This window comes from Acipenser ruthenus, chromosome 9, assembly GCF_902713425.1.
Source record: "Acipenser ruthenus chromosome 9, fAciRut3.2 maternal haplotype, whole genome shotgun sequence".
Classification (NCBI taxonomy): Eukaryota; Metazoa; Chordata; class Actinopteri; order Acipenseriformes; family Acipenseridae; genus Acipenser; species Acipenser ruthenus.
Window position 1 is genome coordinate 33,687,287 of NC_081197.1, and position 19,676 is coordinate 33,706,962.

Sequence of the window (19,676 nt, forward strand, 5' to 3'; positions counted from 1 at the left end):
TTAGGGCCAATCAGACAGCTGAAGACTGTAGCACAAGGTAGTCAACTTGATGGATTTGTTATGTTTTCTTTCTATTTATGTTTCCCAAGCTCTACATGCTGGATCAAGCTTATATATCACATACTTAAAATAAGTATAATAATAGCTTTAAAAACTGTCATCATGAAATCTTGTCAACAAAGAAAGTTGCTCCTAAATTGAGAGAATAATAATTTAACCTAAAATATGGATGGTATAATGCTTTGGCATGGCAATATTTTTTCTACAAAACATATATGGGTGTAAGTGAGACATATGTTGCACTTAAGGCAGGTTAAAGCAATACTTTAAATATACAATTTTTCAGAATTTGTATGTCTTACACACTGAGGAGTATATTACAGCTGTGTTCTTAATCACTCTATTTTGCTGTGGCTGCTTACAATATTATTTACCATGATTACTAACTATTAAAAAAGCCATTTTTTAACCTGAAGTTTTAAAATGTACCTGCCATTATGTGCAACTGTACTTTATGCTCCCTTAGCAACTGAGGCAACTTTGAATTTGTAAATGGAATAATTTAGAATTGCAGTAATAGTAGACCTTTACAACATACGAGTCTGCCTTAGTAAAATTGTACATTTTATATTGAAATTAAGCTCTAGGGGCTCCCGAGTGGCGCATCCAGTAAAAGCACTTGCGTAGAGTGCAGGATGTGCCCTATAGTCAGGATGTCGCGGGTTTGAGTCCAGGCTATTCATTTGCCAGGGGGTGGTGCACAATTGGCCGAGAGCCGCCCAGGGGGAGGGAGGGTTAGGTCGGCGAGGGTGTCCTCGGCTCACTGCGCACCAGCGGCCCTGTGGGCTAACCGGGCGCCTGCGGGATTGCCTGTAAGCTGCCCAGGGCTGGGTTGTCCTCCGACGCTGTAGCTCTGGGTTGCTGCATGGTGAGTCTGCAGTGTGTAAAAAATCGAGCGGCTAACGGCACACGCTTCAGAGGACAGCGTGTGTTCATCTTCGCCCCTCCCGAGTCAGCGCAGGGGTGGTAGCGGTGAGCTGAGCTAAACAAATTATTAGACACTACCAAATTGTGGAGAAAATAACAAAAAAACGAATTGGCAACTACTAAATTTAAAAAAAAAAAGAAATTAAGCTCTAAAATACCCTGACAAAAACAGTTGTTTTAAGTAAATGCATTTTTTATTTTTTAAATAACAGTGTTTATATTATTATACTTAGTATTACCCCAGCAGATTTGATTAATCGAATATGAGATTTTCCACACTTGATGGTTGATGTGATCAACCTCCTGGGATAATATACAGCACTGAGGAATCACCCTGGATTACATCAACCGTCACGGTTATCCAAGGTAATCACTAAAAACAATTGGTTGATGCAATCTGGATGGATTTCTTAAAAAAAATATATGTGGCTTTTCCCAGGAGGATACACCTTGATCAAATAACCCTTATACTACTACTGTGACTACCACTACTATGTCTATTACTACTATTGCTATAAATAATACTATTCATATTTGAGGATATCTCATGAGAACAATGAGATACACTTTTTCTGTCATGGATATGATGATAACAATCAAGCCCAATGGGCTTCATACAGTACCTGGGTGCACATTTCTTAAGTGTGTGACTATCAATGTGTGTACATAGATACAGTATGTTTAATGTACTGTATTTGTGTTGGAGTAGGTAACAATGCTAAAAAGAAAAATAGTATTCATGACATTTATCATAAAATGAACTCACATGATGAGTATATAATAATAATAATAATAATAATAATAATAATAATAATAATAATAATAATAATAATAATAATAATAATTACTGTTTTTTTCTTACTGGATCTTAGCTGGTATTTAATATCACACAGGTTTACAACAAGAGTATCAACAACAATGATATGTCTTTGATAATTTAACATTTTCTTTAACCAGCATGACCAGTTGGAAACCAGAACAGCAACCAGCTTTGACTAAAAAAAAATGAAAGTGCTGGTCATTGCTGGGATTTCCTGAATATTAATAAAAAGAATATGGAAAAGAAAAAATAACAACAGACCAATGACTTTTCAGCAGTGACTCTGCAGTTTAAATGCATCACCCGACTAATACTTTCCACACTGATCCCTTCAGGATGGAGGTGACCTCACAGATGCCCCCCCCCCCCCCCCCCCGCTAAAAAGGGAGAAGTGAGGAGGCCTTGGATGTTTGTCATTCTCAGGCTTAACTGTGCCTGCAGAAAGGCAATCAGTGGTTTTAAAGTTATTTACAGGAAAGTTCCACAGCAGCCTGTAAATCTCCCACCGCTACTCAGGTTTTTAAAGAACCAGTTTTTAGGGCAGTGCATGGCACAGTCAGGTCAAAAAGTCAAGAAAGAGGACATTTGCTGAAATACCCCCCAAAAAAATGCTCTGCCTCGGCAGTATTCTACAGTATAAAACTAACACAATCACACAGCATGCACGTGTTTTGTAGTTTAGAAGAATATATCATATTTGAAGTGTGCAGGAGCTTTTTCATATAACTGTATATACAGTAATGTGGACAATTTATGGAATGTAAATAGAAACAGCATATATTTAATAGATAATATCATCCACAACTTTTATATATTAATAAAGACTTGTATTCAGAACATTCGTTAATGGATTTTACTTTAGTATTATTTTAGTATTTCTTCATTAAAATACGCACAGTAATTGATTTGTGCATTCTATACATTTGACATGAAATGAAGGACTACATTCATGTTAGCTAATGTTTTTTTAACTGCTTATTTTTTAGTCATAAGCAATAATCATTTTAAATGGCAAATCAGCAAGAAAATATAGCAAATTACTTAAAACCTCTTTTCAACTGAAAAAGACAAAATAGCTAATTATATTTCAATTTTTAACACTATGTCTTGTTTTTATTTTCAAAAAGATTTCATTTAAATGATATCAATATCAATTTAACAGTTACCATGTTACATTTTCAGTTTTCTTTTTTGCAGTTAACCATTAATACTAAGCTTTACTATGCTTCTCTTTTCATTGCCTTGTTGGTTGCTATGCCTTTACCAGTGTTAGTCCAGTAAACTTTATTTAAGGGTTGTCTGTCTCACAAAACAAGGGCAGCGTAGACATCTGTGCGGACATCTGTGGGGTCTGCAAACAGCAAAGACTTTTCTACTTTAGCGTTGAACCATTCGGTTAACCCAGCAGTAAAATAAGAGGCAGAAGCTTGGTCTATGAAGGAGATGATCATTCTCAGGGTGAGTCCCTCCCTTGTACATCCTTCCCACACAGCTGAAACGGTTTGGACAAATAGTTTTTTGCCAATGCCCGCACCAGCACCATGGATGTGAATGGAGCTGGCATGTTAACCCCAGCCCTCAGCTTCCGAAGTCACTCATCACACTGACACGACATTTCAGAAGCACCCGGGAGATGAGCGCCATTCAGCATTCTCACACATACACTGTCTGCAAGCACCAAACAGAGCCGAGGGTCCCGGTTCACACGTTGCAGATGTTAAGGCTTAGCCGCAAAATTCCAGAGGAAATTGACTTTTCCCCAAGAAAGTGCAGCTGAGAGGAGACCACACCAGAGTTTCAAATTCTGCACCTTTCTAAAGCACCTTTGTGGAAGCCGAGTGCGCCAAAAGAGACCCAGGTTTTTTATGAGGTTAGCATACAGAGGTACCACTCCACATGCTATGGGGTCCAGAAATAAAGCCTTCTGGGAAACAAGACAAAAAAAGTGACAACCAGCGCAGACCTGGGGTTTGTGCCAGGAGGTAACTAAGGGGAGCCTGAGCAACAAAATCCTGTCCTTTTGTTACCAGAAACACATAACAAGACAACAACTGAGGAAAGAATGCAAAACAGCTGAAAGGTAACAGAATACGAAAATTGGTTTTAAATCTAATATTGAAGTACAGCTGAATAGTGTGAATAAATTACCTTTATTATCATCTCTGGGCTGAAAACACATGCTTGTTTTAATACAGCACAATTTGCTTACAGAACACGCACACGCAAATCTTAATATTAGTCTAGAATTATGAGTGTGTTTATCTATGAGCATGTGTACACATGCATATACACAGTAGAGGTAACCTTATTTTGCCATTATCATTAAGCATATGTGTAATTTTATTAATTCTCAGAACAGAGCTTTTTATCAGTTACAGCACATATGAAGATAATCATAAAAAAACAAATACTGCCAATATAAAATCCTGCTCTTTTTGATTTTCTGCTAGTTACAGTAAATCCCAGATTGTTTTGTCCTAATAGATGATTCACATTACCTCAGCTTTAAAAGTACAAAACATGAAATAAAGCAGGTGCACTTCCTTTAAATGTTGTGTTAGCATCCAAGTTGCTAAAACATGCACTGTACAGTATATCCCAAAACACAAGACATCCAAGCTTCTGTTAATGCAACACTATAAAACAAGTTACAACATCAGATTATGAATAATAACCAGGCGCAAAATAATTTCCAACCACAATGTTCAGTGGATTCAATGCTATTGAAATAGAAAACTGTGTTCAGGTTTTAAATGTTCTGTATTGGCATGATTAGTGTGGTAAATCAAAAGAAAGTTCTGCTACCTTTCGGTGCTTTGTAACACTTTGTTCTGTTTAAATGAGTAAAGAAAGCACTTCTAGACTTCCTAATACAAAACAAAATACAGTTTCAAACACCATATTTCCTTTAAACTGGACCTTCCCCCAAACTAGCTCAATTTTTTCAAAAGCCCTTGCACTCACCTTAGACCCCTTGGTTATATGCAATAGCAGGTCAGTATAATTTTCATAGACCCAGAAAAAAGGTTCCAGCAGAACAGGTGGCACTGAGGGCTGCTGGCTGCAAGCAGCAATCTAACAGACAGATCTGACTGGGGCAAAAAATATATAAATAACTGCTTACCTTAAGCTGTGCGAGGTGCAGTAAGAGAAGCGATCACTGCAAGCAGAGGACTGGAAAGGCACTCTGATCAGCTGCTGGCAGCCTGTACTTGGCTTTTATGTGCAGGTGGGTGGAGCTCCTTCATCCCTGTTAGGAGGTGGGCAGTCAGAGGGTTAGACATGCAGGCAGGCAGGCAAGCACTGTGTGAATGGAGATGTGGAGATGTGTGGAGTAAAGTATGTGTGCTTGGGGTGGGGAGGGCAGTGTGGGGAGACATATTCATCTCATAAGAGTCGCAGTTGTTTTAGGAACTGGGCCTTTATAGTTTAAGTCAAAGCTCAGCTGTTACTAGCTAAAGCCTGTCCTTAGGCAAACCCTCACCAAGTTTTAAATTCTTCAGTATCAATATCTATTTATTTATTTATTCACATGTGCTTTTTTGATTATTTTTTAACAATAAATATATAACTAGCAAACAACAAATCTAACCAGGATGCAGCAACAATTATCTATCTATCTATCTATCTATCTATCTATCTATCTATCTATCTATATATCTATATATCTATCTATCTATCTATCTATCTAGCTATACATGTAAAAACAAAGGGAATGTGGTACTTTGCTTTGCCATTTTAGTGCCACTGCATTGCCATTTAGGATCATTTGGCATGTCATCCTTTTCTGCGAGATACAGTAAACAGTCATAGCTTGCCTTGCATTACTCCAGGTAAAATGAGAATACACAATGCATTATGAGCATATCCAAATGGTGTTGAACAAACAGGACACAAATCAATCCAAAAAGAATGGCATATCAAATAGCAAGGTTGATAAAAACAAACTGAGTATCTGATTATGTCAAACATTACTTGATATCTCGAGATAAGAGAAGATTTTTTTTTATTTAAAGGCTGCTTTACAAGAAATAAAAATGTGTTATAATCACTGTTGAAACAGGAACCCACACAATATGGTATTGAAGAATGTATTGTATATCTCTTCTGTTTGAGCAGTGGGATCAGGTGATTGCTAACAGGAGTGAACAGATCAATAAACCCCACAGTGAAATCTAACATCAGGAAACTTGGGAACTTGGCCTGGGGTGTGTAATAGCATTCCCTTTGAACATTGCCATATGCTTGAGGTGTGCTTGTAAAATAGACAGCGGGTTGACTTGCTTAGTAGTTTATTATTACCCTTCAACATTATTGGTTAAGCTTATTCAGTAACTCTTAATAAGCTGTAAACGGTGTGCTAGTGTAACAGGGTGATGGCTGGATGCAAACCGGTGACCCTGTGAACCGCAAGCCAGAGTCTTAACCACTATACAAAAGAGGCCCTTCTGTATTTGTGGTTATAGAGCTTTTAAACTCCTCTCATCTCACTGACGGGACATAATCCATAAGGGCAGGGTATTACACAGCACTGCCCGTTACAGAAGCAAGGGAGAAGATTCAATGGGCTGAGCTGACTCCACTCCACATGGAAACTACTACTGGACACTACTGTCAGTAGATTGACCATGACAAGTTGGGATAACATTGGTTTGGCAAATCTGCAAGGTGTTTGTGTATTTTTGTGGAAGGAAATTTGCCCATTCTTCACCTTCTGTATCTTCAGGGCTTGTTGAGGGTCGAAATCTGCAGTGAAATCTACAGAATGGCACATCACCTTTGTGAAACATTAATTGAAGCAGTCTGCAGGTGAAACCACATGGCAAAGGAGCACATACTAACAGACTTAACCTTATAATACAAATACATGTTTGATATAGTGAGAAGGAGAGAAACTGAATATGTTGTGTTACAGGTTGCAATGGAAAACACATACATACAAAAAATTCGGAAAATTGTGTTGGGAGAGTGGACCCAAGGGATATTACTGTAATAGAAAATTGTGAAAATTACACTGAATTATGCAATCAATTAAAACTATCCGATCACTTCTACAAGAAAGTCCTTGTCAAGGTGGCTGATAAAATCTAAATTTGAAAAAAATTAAAAAAGAACATACACTACATAATACTTTATTAGTCTAAACGTAAAGTCACCAACCAAGGGTGAACAGGGTTATTACCAACCTCTTTATTTTAAACTCCTTTCAAAGCAAGGTTCATGTGCAAGCTGGTAAAATGCTTCAAAATAAATGCTTTATGTAAGGTAGGGTTAGTGTCTCTAATAATAATAATAATAATAATAATAATAATAATAATAATAATAATAATAATAATAATAATAATAATAATACAATGTACATGGACAAACCAGAGTTTATTTTTGGTTTTTTTTGGAAACACCATCTAGAAAATGAATCTTAAGTGTGTGTTTTCTCTTCCAGCTCCTGAATCTGTTTCTTTTACTAATGTTGCTAAGGTAACAGTTCCCAAGGCAGGCAGAAAGGCAAGAATTTCGGTCCAGAACAAGTTCAGTCACAGATGTCACCAAAGCTTGTCCATTAAAGGACAACAGTGATTCCAGTATGGAAACAAATCAGTCAAATTAATATGCATAGAAATACTTTAAATGAAATATGTAACTACACCATAATAACACTATAATAACACATTACACATATGGTTGTGTAGTAACAACCATATGTCTTGCTCTTATTGTATTACTTGTATTGTAACACTTGAAATGTATTTGCTTACGATTGTAAGTCGCCCTGGATAAGGGCGTCTGCTAAGAAATAAATAATAATAATAATAATAATAATAATAATAATAATAATAATAATAATAATAATAATAATAACAATGCAACAACATGCTGATTTACAAAATTAAATGTTTTCAGTGCAATGCAGCCACTACGTAATACAATTGAATATAATGTAGTGTGACACATTCCTCAATATTCAAGAGTACAAATGCACAAATAAATGTGCATCTTCTGTCTACCTGTGACTGGATAACAGGTATGGCAGTGCATCTTACTGAATGGAGGGCATGCATTATTAATGACAATAATAACAATGGCAACAGACTATATATCCAGGATAGAAATATTCAAGATAGAAACACTGAAATACAGAACTTTGGCAAATGACAGGACAATAATATAGTATAAAGTGCAAAAAAATCACAGCCAACATTCTGGACAATGTCAGACAATGTCGGTTTGGAAACTAATTCAACTGAAGGAAAGTATAATGAAAAAAAAATTCTAAGTGGATCAAGCTTCAAGCAAGTAAATGCATTTCAACAGAAATAGGTCAGTAATGTTTTTCTTAGCAAGCTGGATGATATGTATAACTGCAGCATCCGATCTGTTCCAAACCCATCATTGCGAGATACTATTTCATATTAAAACATTCTACATTGCTAGACATAAACGAGCAACCATTATTGAGGATATACATTTCCTGATTACTTTATTATTACACTCTATTAAGGCTCCAGCTATATACACTATTTTTGGGGTTGTTTTGTTGTCAAAGTTTTGGAAGATTTGAAACATTTGTCAGCCTATTCTTTTAAAGGACTGATCACAGATGTGCTGAAATGTGAAGCGATTGAAAGATAAACACAGCATAATAAACCATTCTTCAGGGGCTCCAAAGGCATCACCTAGTGAAGGCACAGCCTTGCAGGGTGCACAGTCAAGGTAACGCAGATTCATGTCCTGGTTGTGTGCAGTTGCTGTTCTTTGCTGGAGATTCAACAGGGAGCAACACATTGACTCTGGGGTAGGGAGGCAAAATCGGTAGAGGCAAAGTGTGTCACTTGTCTTCGCTACAGCAGCCCCTACTGGCCAGGGGCTCAGTGAGCTCAAACAGACACCTGCAAAGCTGGTCTTGCCCATGAGGGGCCAGTAGCTTGTCGACATGCACTGTGAAGTTAGAAGGTGTAAAGGGGATAGCATGGTTGTAGGATGACCACCGACCTTCAATTCTCTTGAGCTGTTTAGGGAAAATAATTTGGCATTCTAAATTAGGGAGAAAAACAATCATTTGTAAACTAAATAAACATATAAAAAGAAATGAACAATTTAAGGCATTGTTTTCATATGATAGTGTAAGGATGTTATAATGTAAATGTGTGACAAAATAAAACCAAAAAAATAATAAATTCATTACAAAATGTGCAGAAAAAAAACTGCAACAAAAATATTTTAATGAAGTTTGAGTCTTTAGTTTACACAACGCCTAAATCGAGTCTTGTACCGACAATGAGACTGAGAGACAAAATAAATACAGAAAAAAATAGTGCTGCTCAGCAGATCATAACAATTGACTCAGGAAAAAAAGATGTAAAAATGGGAGGACATTTGAAGCACACGTGTCCTCCAATATTTAAAACATCTGCTAAAACTGGAGAGTAAGAGAATTCAATCCCCCCCCCCCCCCAAATGTCCATCAAAATACTAAATAAACAATTTTAAACCCACTTATATCAATGTTTTGCAACTATGAGGGCACAAAATGCAAGATATTGCATTAGTAACAAAGCAGCTACAGACATGTCCTAATACTGAGCAGGTGCATAATGGTTTAGGACAGGAGTGGGCTTGTGGGTCTGCTCTGTAGAGCTGTCAGAAGTTATAGTACTAAGTGGTCATCATTCTGGGTCGTTTCCCTGTAAGTGTTGACCTTTAAGTAAGCTGCAAGCTTTTTTCATTAAAATAGGCAAGCTAAAATACTAGCAATAAAATAAAATAAAAAGATGTGCTTGGGTATAAGAAATAAATTGTACAATTTATTTTATTTTGGGAAACGCCAAACCAATACAGTAAAAAAGGAAGCACAGTCACAATTATCTGATAATCACTGCACACTCCTTGCTAAGAAACACATTCTTAAACAACCGCATTCAAGCCAAATCTCTCTGTTTGCTTAAATGTTTTCTTTAATGTTCACAAATGTCTTAGTAGCTTTGCAGCTCCCATCATCTATATCTGTTTCTACACAATGCCTCTCTTAAGCTGTGTAACTAATGGTAATTTGGTATTCCACTGCATAAAATGTGTCTTTTTTTTCTTTTGCCTTCTGTCCTTTGCTTCTGGTCTCTGTGATATAGTTGAAATATATCCTGCGGGTAACTTTGTAAATTCATTTTAGGATTTTAAAAACGTCAAAACAATCAAGTATGACGATACAATAAAAACATCACTTCCAACAAAAAGCTTTCATTACTGTAGTGCGGAACTGGTGAACTAAAATTATAAGCACTGGCAAGATATCTTGAACAATAAATCAGAACAGTACACACTCATATTTAGTTACACTTTCATAGGTCGGTCTTAATTCATACAAATGGGTGGTTAACCAACTACAGAGGCATTATCATACTGGTGTTAGGTTGGAGAGCTATCAGTACAGATTCACTGGGCTGTATTTCATCACGGTGCAGCAATGGCACCCTGAGGAACAGCAGTGTGAAGCCAGCCTCAATAACACTATGTAACACAATTTTTGTTCCTGGGTAGTAAGTGTTATTTCCTAATTGCTTATGCCTCAAAAGTATAGAAAATGGCTATTATTCCCCACAAACTTTGCTTTTGTGACCAGGACAGTGATATTTTGAAATTTACCTATTTCCAATGAGAAAACTGGCAAATTTGTGTCTTTTCGTTCACATAAAGTCCGAAAAAAACAACATATGAATTCAAATTAACATGTATTTATACTAAAGTAATACAAAAATGACTACAAAAGATTTAGAAGCGAGTAGTTTTTCGAGATTTACGATTATACTGTAAATCACTTTCACGAATCAGCCCCCAAATGTAGTCTCCCATCATGTTCTCGTTATACTGTCCTTGGTAGCGGTGTTCAAAGTCCAGTATATCCCGGTGGAAGCGCTCGCCTTGCTCCTCCGAGTACGCTCCCATGTTCTGTTGTGCCGTAGTTCTTCACCAGAGTCTCAACCAGCTCCACATAGTTTTCGGCCTTGTGATTGCCCAGGAAGCCCCGAACCACTGCAACAAAGCTGTTCCAAGCCGCTTTCTCCTTATTAGTGAGCTTCTTGGGGAATTCATTGCACTCCAGGATCTTCTTTATCTGTGGTCCAACGAAGACACCGGCTTTGACCTTTGCCTCAGACAGCTTAGGGAAGAATTCTTGAAGGTACTTGAAGGCTGCCGACTCCTTATCTAGAGCTCTGACAAATTGTTTCATAAGGCCCAATTTGATGTGCAGTGGTGGCATCAGCACCTTCCGGGGGTCCACCAGTGGCTCCCACTTGACGTTGTTCCTCCCCACAGAGAACTCGGTCCGCTGTGGCCAGTCCCGCCTGTGGTAGTGCGCCTTGGTGTCCCTGCTGTCCCAAAGGCAATTTCCTTGATGCTCATCTTGATAAATTCAAGGAGAACATGGGAGCGTACTCGGAGAAGCAAGGCGAGCGCTTCCACCAGGATATACTGGACTTTGAACGCCGCTACCAAGGACAGTATAACGAGAACATGATGGGAGACTACATTTGGGGGCTGATTCGTGAAAGTGATTTACAGTATAATCGTAAATCTCGAAAAACTACTCACTTCTAAATCTTTTGTAGTCATTTTTGTATTACTTTAGTATAAATACATGTTAATTTGGATTCATATGTTGTTTTTTTCTGACTTTATGTGAACGAAAAGACACAAATTCGCCCGTTTTCTCATTGGAAATAGGTAAATTTCAAAATATCACTGTCCTGGTCACAAAAGCAAAGTTTGTGGGGAATAATAGCCATTTTCTATACTTTTGAGGCATAAACAATTAGGAAATAACACTTACTACCCGGAAACAAAAAAAAAAAAATAATAATTGTTACACAGTGTAATATAAAGGTTACATTCACAAAGGACTTGCCACTTATGGCAAGGCCATAAAGAGTATTATACATACATTATTTGACCTGGGTTTGAATCAGGCTCATGTGATTAGTAAAATGACACACTAAACATTAAAAAACCACAACATAATTAGTCACTATTGTCAATTTTGCTTGAGCAATTTTACAAGCGAGACCAGGCAGACTGAACAATGATTATGCCAAACAGATGTTAACATACATTAGGGTGTTTTTACAGGGAAGAACACAAACTTTTATTTTTGGGGTTTTTTTTTGGTGATACATTTTAATGGGGTGAACTGAATGTGTATTAAAAATACACATATATAGCTTTTGAAACCACAAAGTTCTTTGTACTCAGACAAGAAAATTTGTATTAATGTGTAATATTCTGATACACAAATTATACACAAAATATAATTTTTTTGACTGTTACTGTATGTGCTGGGAGCAAGCCAAACCATACTTTTTTGAGCAGCCCTTTGGGGTTATATATTCTGTTATTGCTGGATGAAGAAAATATAGACTTGTCAGCTGAAGAGTGGATTATTAAAATTGATACCTGCTTGTATTGAAATGTGCAGGCTTCAAAAACTGTGTGAATAAAAGTGTCTGCGATAGTGATATATAACTAAAGTCTAATCAACCAATATACACTCTCGTTGGCATTTTGTGTTGCTACAGTTGCGCAGTGAATGGAGTCGTTCCTGTAGAATCCAGAGATGCCAGTGGAAGATCAATGGCTGGGAGGCGGGGTTGTGTGCTTGATTGGGTAGCATGTATGCTGTACAGTAACACGAACTGGAATGTGTGAAGTGTGAGGATTGTGTATTGCCCCTGCAAGTGAGGTGGAAAACAAAGCATTTATAATACAAATCAGTCGCTGATTCTTCTGTCTTTTTATCATAAAAGTTAGATAGATAGAGAAAACTAGGTGTTCCATGCACAGTGGGAGTGACATTTCTTTAAGAAATTTGAGGTAAGCCTCAATACCTTGTATCTCCAAGTTATGGCAGTGCCAGTGGAATATAGCTTAACTTGAACCACAAGTTTCATTCTGAGTGACTGGCAAGGTACCATTTGTACACTGTTTTTGCGTGGTTAATTGTAACGATATGATTCTGAAAATATCACTTGCCAATCAAGACGACTGTACATGCGAACTGTAATACAGTACATACTTTTAAATCTGGTACATATTGTAGCAGTATGTAAAATTCCCCATTAATGACACAACAGCAAAATGAAATCAAAAGGTTACCCATGCACAGAACTGCTTAAAAAGTTAAAGGCAATGCAATTTAGCAAAAGATAAAAACAACACCACCACCAGTTTGCAGAATTAAAACAGTATCCAAAATTGGCACTAATGTCACAGTTCACTTGCAAATGAAAATGCACAAAAGCAACTAAAGATCACCGATTTAAAAAAATAAAATGTATCACAGTATCTAAAACTGTTTAATGATTAACTTTTATATTACCGTGCCTTGTCTCGTTCACTTTGTTTTTGGAGGAAGCGCTGTGTAACTGCAGTGCACAATAAAGACACTGATTTGCCATGCCTCAAAAAAAAAGAAAAAAAAACGAGGGCTGTGACGGTTAAACAAGTCAATTATAACATTGAAAAGATGGGCTTTGTATCAGAAAACTGGAGTTGGAATACATGTGTGATGGGTAAGTACATTAATTTGTTGCATAAATAATGGGGATTGATTGTATTCTTAATACAAGGATGATAAAACGCTACTGGTGTGTATCTCAATGTTGTATATCCGAGTGCTGATTGTATATAGGCATTGTAGCATGCACAGGGGAATGCAGCACTTTTGTACAGCGGTATCAGTGTTATGCTTTAGTGCGAGAGGTCCCCTCTACCTCTGTATGGATTGCCTCGCCCTGTGTGATGCACCTGCCTGCGGGAACTGAGGTTTGCTACAATATATATATATATATATATATATATATATATATATATATGAGGCTGTGTGGTCCAGTGGTTAAAGAAAAAGGCTTGTAACCAGGAGGTCCCCAGTTCAAATCTGTGTGTGTTCAAATCCCACCATAGCCACTGACTCACTGTGTGACCCTGAGCAAGTCACTTAACCTCCTTGTGCACCGTCTTTCGGGTGAGATGTAATTGTAAGTGACTCTGCAGCTGATGCATAGTTCACACACCCTAGTCTCTGTAAGTCGCCTTGGATAAAGGCGTCAGCTAAATAAACAAATAATAATAATAATAATTGTGTAGCAGGGCAAGAGTCTTGCAAGGTGAAAATGTTTATTGTATGGCAGGGACAGGGTTAAAATCCTCCCTGCCAGCCTAAATTGTATTATTGTTAATTGTGTGCCGCTGGTAGTATTGTAAATTGAAGCCAGCTGCCATGTATTTAAGGTCAGCAGCCAGTATAGTCTAGGCTGCTGAGTAGGAGACAGAAAGTGGTACTCTGTGTCCGAGCAGTCATTTTGTAAGTACTGTGCTGTTTATTTTTATAAACTGTGTGTTTTGTTTTACCGGTAAATGGTGTAGCCGTTCGGTGTAGAGTTAGGGATTTTCCTTAAAAGGTTAGTTAGTACTCCTTGATGGAGTTAGGTTTTTGTTTCTGTTTTGTTGATTTTATATTGAGAAATAAAAGGACGTGACAGTGCTGAACTTTCATTTCCTGTGTCCGGTCAGTGTTTTAAAAGGGACAACAAACCTTTTAAAGTGTGTCTGCAAATGAAGGGAGTGTTTATCCTTCACAATATTGTTTGTTTCTTGTACTGTATTATTTTTGGGATAATGTCTTTGATGTATTTACAGACAGCGATATGGTAGCCCAACTACGAAAGTAAAAATAATCTGTGTGGATTAAAATATTTATAACAGAATTATCTCTATCAGTTTACAGTTTTTTGCAATGACAATAAAAATGAAAAGCCAATAAGATTGTATTTATTACTGGCTATGTGCTTTCAATGGTGTTTCAGAGCAAAGCAATGCATTGAGTAGAGTAGAACCCATCCTTTTTTTTGTTGTTGTTGATGATAATATGTATCTGTCATATTCTACATCAATATGAATAATAATATTTTGTATATGTTATATGTTAGAGTTTAAAGGTATTCACCAAGATACCGGTAACTAGGGAGTTTAACCATACAATACACAACAGTAATTCTTCAGTTTTAACTCGGAGGGGGTGCCATTTCAAATGCTGCATAGGGGGCTAGTTAACCTGGCCAGCCCTGGAAATTTAGTTTTGGATTGTATATTCAAAGGCACAGCTTTGATAGATGAATACATTAATGATTAGACAGTTTGGCCCAGGAGCTTGGTCTTTTTATTTTAAAAAATAAGCATGCAGAGAGCATGTAATAGACATTAACCTAGCTTGCTGTACATACACATCAGAAATATCAATGATGACCAGCAGCACCTCATGACTGGCAATTGGGAGCTCTCCAATCAGCACCACTCCCAACAGCCATTTCGTACTTAATACTGAAGAAGCTGTAGTCGTTGGCCCTGATAGCTATACCAGCAGGGATTTCAATCTCGACCCTGCCAGAACCACAGGTTCTCTATTAGTCCCCTGAAAAGGCCCTATCAGGTATTGTTTCACACATCAGACATTCACACAGTCCAAACGAAAATTCCCAAATTCCAAGGTTTTCCATATAAGGGTGGGTGCTATCCTCCTACTGAGCTGTCCTGCAACTGGAACCCTACACTGGCTAAATCCTATACATTTCTTGGACTTGACAACCACATAAGATCTGTCTTTACCTTTGCAGCACTGGAGATTCAGGGCCGCTCAGCTTTTTCAAGCCTACCCAACCTGGCAATAAACTCTTGCTGCCTTTTACTGTATCTCACGCATATTTTTTACCTCAGCTTGGAGAGAGTGGCCACGGTTGCTTTGAATGTTCTTGAGTCTGAATTAAAAAAATGTTTTATAACATGAATCTAGTTTCTTATTCTTAAGAATTTTACCAAGCTTAGGGACAATATGGAGTGCTGCTTTAGTTTACAAAATGTAAATAGAACAAACAGAGCCTTTGTGCTTCTGCAATTACATTTTGTTTGAGATTGTGACAAAGTGGTAGATTGGTAGCAGGTGTATAGCAGGTGCAGTGCGAATGCAGTAATTCCGAAAACAAACTGACAACAAAGTACAGGTGAAATGATGGTTTTAATGATTATAAATCCAATGGTCTGATGACCAGCAAGAAAACAATAACAAGCTGGCAATACACAGCAATGTGTATTGCACAGTAATGAAAAAGCGTTGCAGTCCCGCAAACAATAAACATGGTACAAAACACACACAATTAGACACACACGATCACAGGTTCAAAGTGAGTGCTCTCAGTGCTTGTGGTAAAGTACAATATTACGTGCTATTGGTGAAAACAAGTGCTGTGGTGATCTGGCTTTGTGCTTGCCCCTGGCGACAGCTCCAGATTTGTGTTTAGCCGTCTAGTGCTATTTAACAAAAAAACACAGACAGTTACTAAACAGAAAATACCAAACAAAACTCTCACAAACTTTTTTCTTTTTACTGTGGGAAATCTCCAGGTCCTTCCAGTTCCTCATCTCTCTCATACCCAAGCGAAGGAACAAAATGTACAATTCTCCGGCCCCTTTTATGCGATTATGCATGAACCCTTGGTAAACGATTGCAGCTGACTCTATTGCCTGCAACTGCTAGCTAGTTTACCTTCCAGGTCAATATGTTCCTGCACCGGAGTCTTGCCTTTTTCCAGGCTGACTGACTTCCCGACCCAGGGAATGAACTGTCATTTAGCCAGACCTTACCTTGCGCCAGAATTACAATGCAACAGTTCCACAAAAAAAAAACATCTGGAGAACAAGAGCTCATTATGTCAATAGGCACCACAATTCATCTTGTTAAATTGCAGAACCCAGGCGGGCATTTCTAAGTCTACTTAGTTCTTTACATCATGGCAATATTAAATTTGTTTTACTTGACTGTAAAATGTAGTCTAAATCAAAGAAATAAATTATAAGGAAATCTCCCAGCATAAGAACTCTATAAAGCTTTAGGTTTTTATTATATGTGAGTAAATAAATAAACAAAAAAACAAATAAATAAATAAATACGAGTATATTCGTGTTAAGGATACGTTTTGAGGTAAAACTATATGGAACCTGAAGCGTTTGTCAATCTGACAAACTTTCTTATAGTTTTACTTCAGAATGTATTGTTTGAAGTTCTGGATGAATTCCTGACTGGATTACAGGGCACTCTTTTCTAAATGCGTACATTTTTGCAAAATTAGAACTTACTCATTTAACATACAACACAGGTGGCTCATCTAACAGCAATTGCCCCATAAATATATTTTTGAATCCAAGACTCAGTGGTCAATCTACCCTCCATGAAAACCAGCTGATGAATAGTAAACCCCATTGTGAGGCGTGTGAGTAATAATGGAATGTCCAGACAGTAATTTAAGTGCAACCAAGTAAAATTTGTTTTATTAATATTATTAGTTACACGATACAATAAAAGAAAATGAAAAAAGAATGGCGTGAGGGAGGGGGTGCTAGAATAATTATAAAAAGAAGGGTTCGGATACTCCTTCACGATATCCCCGGACATAAAAGGGATAAAACAGAAAAGAAAACGTTAATGTGTATTCCACCCCCGTGCTAACAAAATAAAAACAAAACAAGCCAACGCTTAGTGTCTCCCTCAGGCCTATCACCCCGCCTATGCTTTCCAGGACCAACCCCGAACACAGTAGCACGTTTCCTTTAGTATGCAAAGCCCCGCCCCTGTAGTCAGTGGAACACCAATCCCAAACTGACAAGTATCCTTACAACTCACTTGACTCAAGTGGCTGGAATTTACATACCAAGGTGACGCCCCTCATAAAGATGACTTTTGTCATGGTCACGAGACCTTGGTAAGGGAAGTCCCGAGTTGGTTTGATGCCTTCTACTGTCGGGAGGCTGAATTACAGACCAAAACCCCTTTGACTCATCACACCCATATTTAGAGATTCAGAGGGAATAAACATGAATGGACAGCCACAGGTACGTAGGCCACATTTCATCATCAGTAGTCAAACAGTTATGTAAATAAGGATGCTTTTTAACATTGAAGTGGAACCAGTCAAGGTGTTTGTTCATTGAAAACTCACATCCGATTGCTTAATTTAAGAATCACTTCTAGGTAAAGAGTAATAAACTGATTACAAGCATAAAGATGAAAAAGAACATATCATCAACCTAAACCCAATGAACATTCTGACCCTGTACAGCACGTCTATTACTATTAAGCCAATACTGCATGGCATGAGTCCCACACAGAATACATTGTCAAAATGACAACATTACAAACATACTGAAAGAGAAGAAATGATATAAAAATACAAATGAGACTATTTAAATGAAGCTATTTAATAATCTCATTGAACTTTTACTAAGCTAATGGGCTAGCTTATTGAATGACCGTGGGGAATGTAAAGAAATACCAAAGACATATTTTATGAGAACATTGAAGAGCATCTGGGTCTTAAGATAACTTTTTAAAAGTCTACTCTGTCAGCTAATCTCTGCTTCTGCCAGCTGACGTCCCGGGGCAAGATGACAGGTATGGTAAAGTGCCAACACTTGAACAAAAAGGAATTAATTCAAGCTGGCAAAAGAATATAATTTTTCAACAAATAAGGAACAGTTCTTTAAATGTGTAGTGCTCTTTACTGAGTAAAGTGATATTGTAGCGATGTCAAGAAGGAACCTAAACAGAGTTGCTGAAAGTAAACACTTGGTTTATTCTCACACAAATAAATCGAACAAAATAACCAGTTTAAACAATCCAGGTTCTTGTAACAGTTCCTTTTTCTCCAGGCTAACCCCAAGTTCCTGATCACAGCCCCTTTTATAGGGGAGCTGGAGGGAGGCAGCTCCCGCCCCAGCCAATCCGCACATGGCTGGAAATACCCTGCCTGACAGTTGGTGAGGGAAAGTACAGGCAGATGGTGATGGGAAACTCCCCAGCCCAGGGATCCTGGAAAGTCCCTGGTAAGAAAAGTGGGTGGCGCCCGCTGTTACTATATATATGTTATATATACCTGTTTAACCTCTGATTGGTTAAACAGCATCACATGACCGTACGTATATATAGCATATACCGTGGCTTGCATACTAATGAGCCGCTTCACACTGAATAAATCACTACGCACCACTACATTCTAAATTCCATGACATACTGCCAATTTTATTGGTTATTAATTACAAAAACACTGCCAAAAATGAGTGACATTCCACCTATTTCTTTTAATATATTTGGGGATGAAACTCCAGATAACTGGTACAACACCAACTTTCTGAGTGAAGACAGCAGTCCACCTGCAAAAAAAAATACAAATAAGTGCACCATCTGTCAAGAGTAGACACATAACAGTAGATAAGGAACAGCTAAATGAAATAGAAGAAAACAAAGATTAAAAAAACACAAAAAAAAACTACGGCATGGGTTGTTAATGTACTTAAAGGCTGGTTTAAAGAAAAAAATATGGACATTCATTTTAAGGAAATAATTAAAAAAAATATCTCAACAACATAAGGGAATTTTATGCCAGTGCAAGAAGTTCAGCTGGGGATCAGTATTCAGTCTCTAGTTTTATAATGCTGAGCTGGACTAAATAGATATTTTAACAGAAGAAGTTTAAAATGCTACACAGTGAGTTTAAAACCAACAAGAATGTATTCCTATCAGTCATGATTACTTTTAGAAAAGCAGGTAAAGACAAGGCCAGACACCAGCCCCCGAATTACTGGCTTGGATTTGAAGCGTCTGCGGGAAACTGGGGCACTATTCCCTGACACCGCGGTTAAACCTGGGTTTCTAACAAATAAATCCGGTAATTTAAATATTTTGTGTACACTTGGCAAGTCAATATTTTATCTAACATTTCTAACAAATAAATCAGTGAAAAAATACATGCAACTTAAAACTTTTTTTTTTTTTTTA

The 19,676-nt window shown here is 37.5% G+C and overlaps 1 protein-coding gene across 1 annotated transcript in view; it reads right to left on the minus strand.

The window, feature by feature from the left end:
- LOC117405208 (collagen alpha-1(VIII) chain-like) overlaps nucleotides 1-5,047 on the minus strand; it is a 41,270-nt gene extending 36,223 nt beyond the window's left edge. The window contains exon 1 of the mRNA XM_034008080.3: nucleotides 4,932-5,047. The gene's annotated coding sequence lies outside the window, so the exon portion shown is untranslated. The remainder of the gene's footprint in view (nucleotides 1-4,931) is intronic.
- Between the last annotated feature and the right edge of the window lie 14,629 nt (nucleotides 5,048-19,676).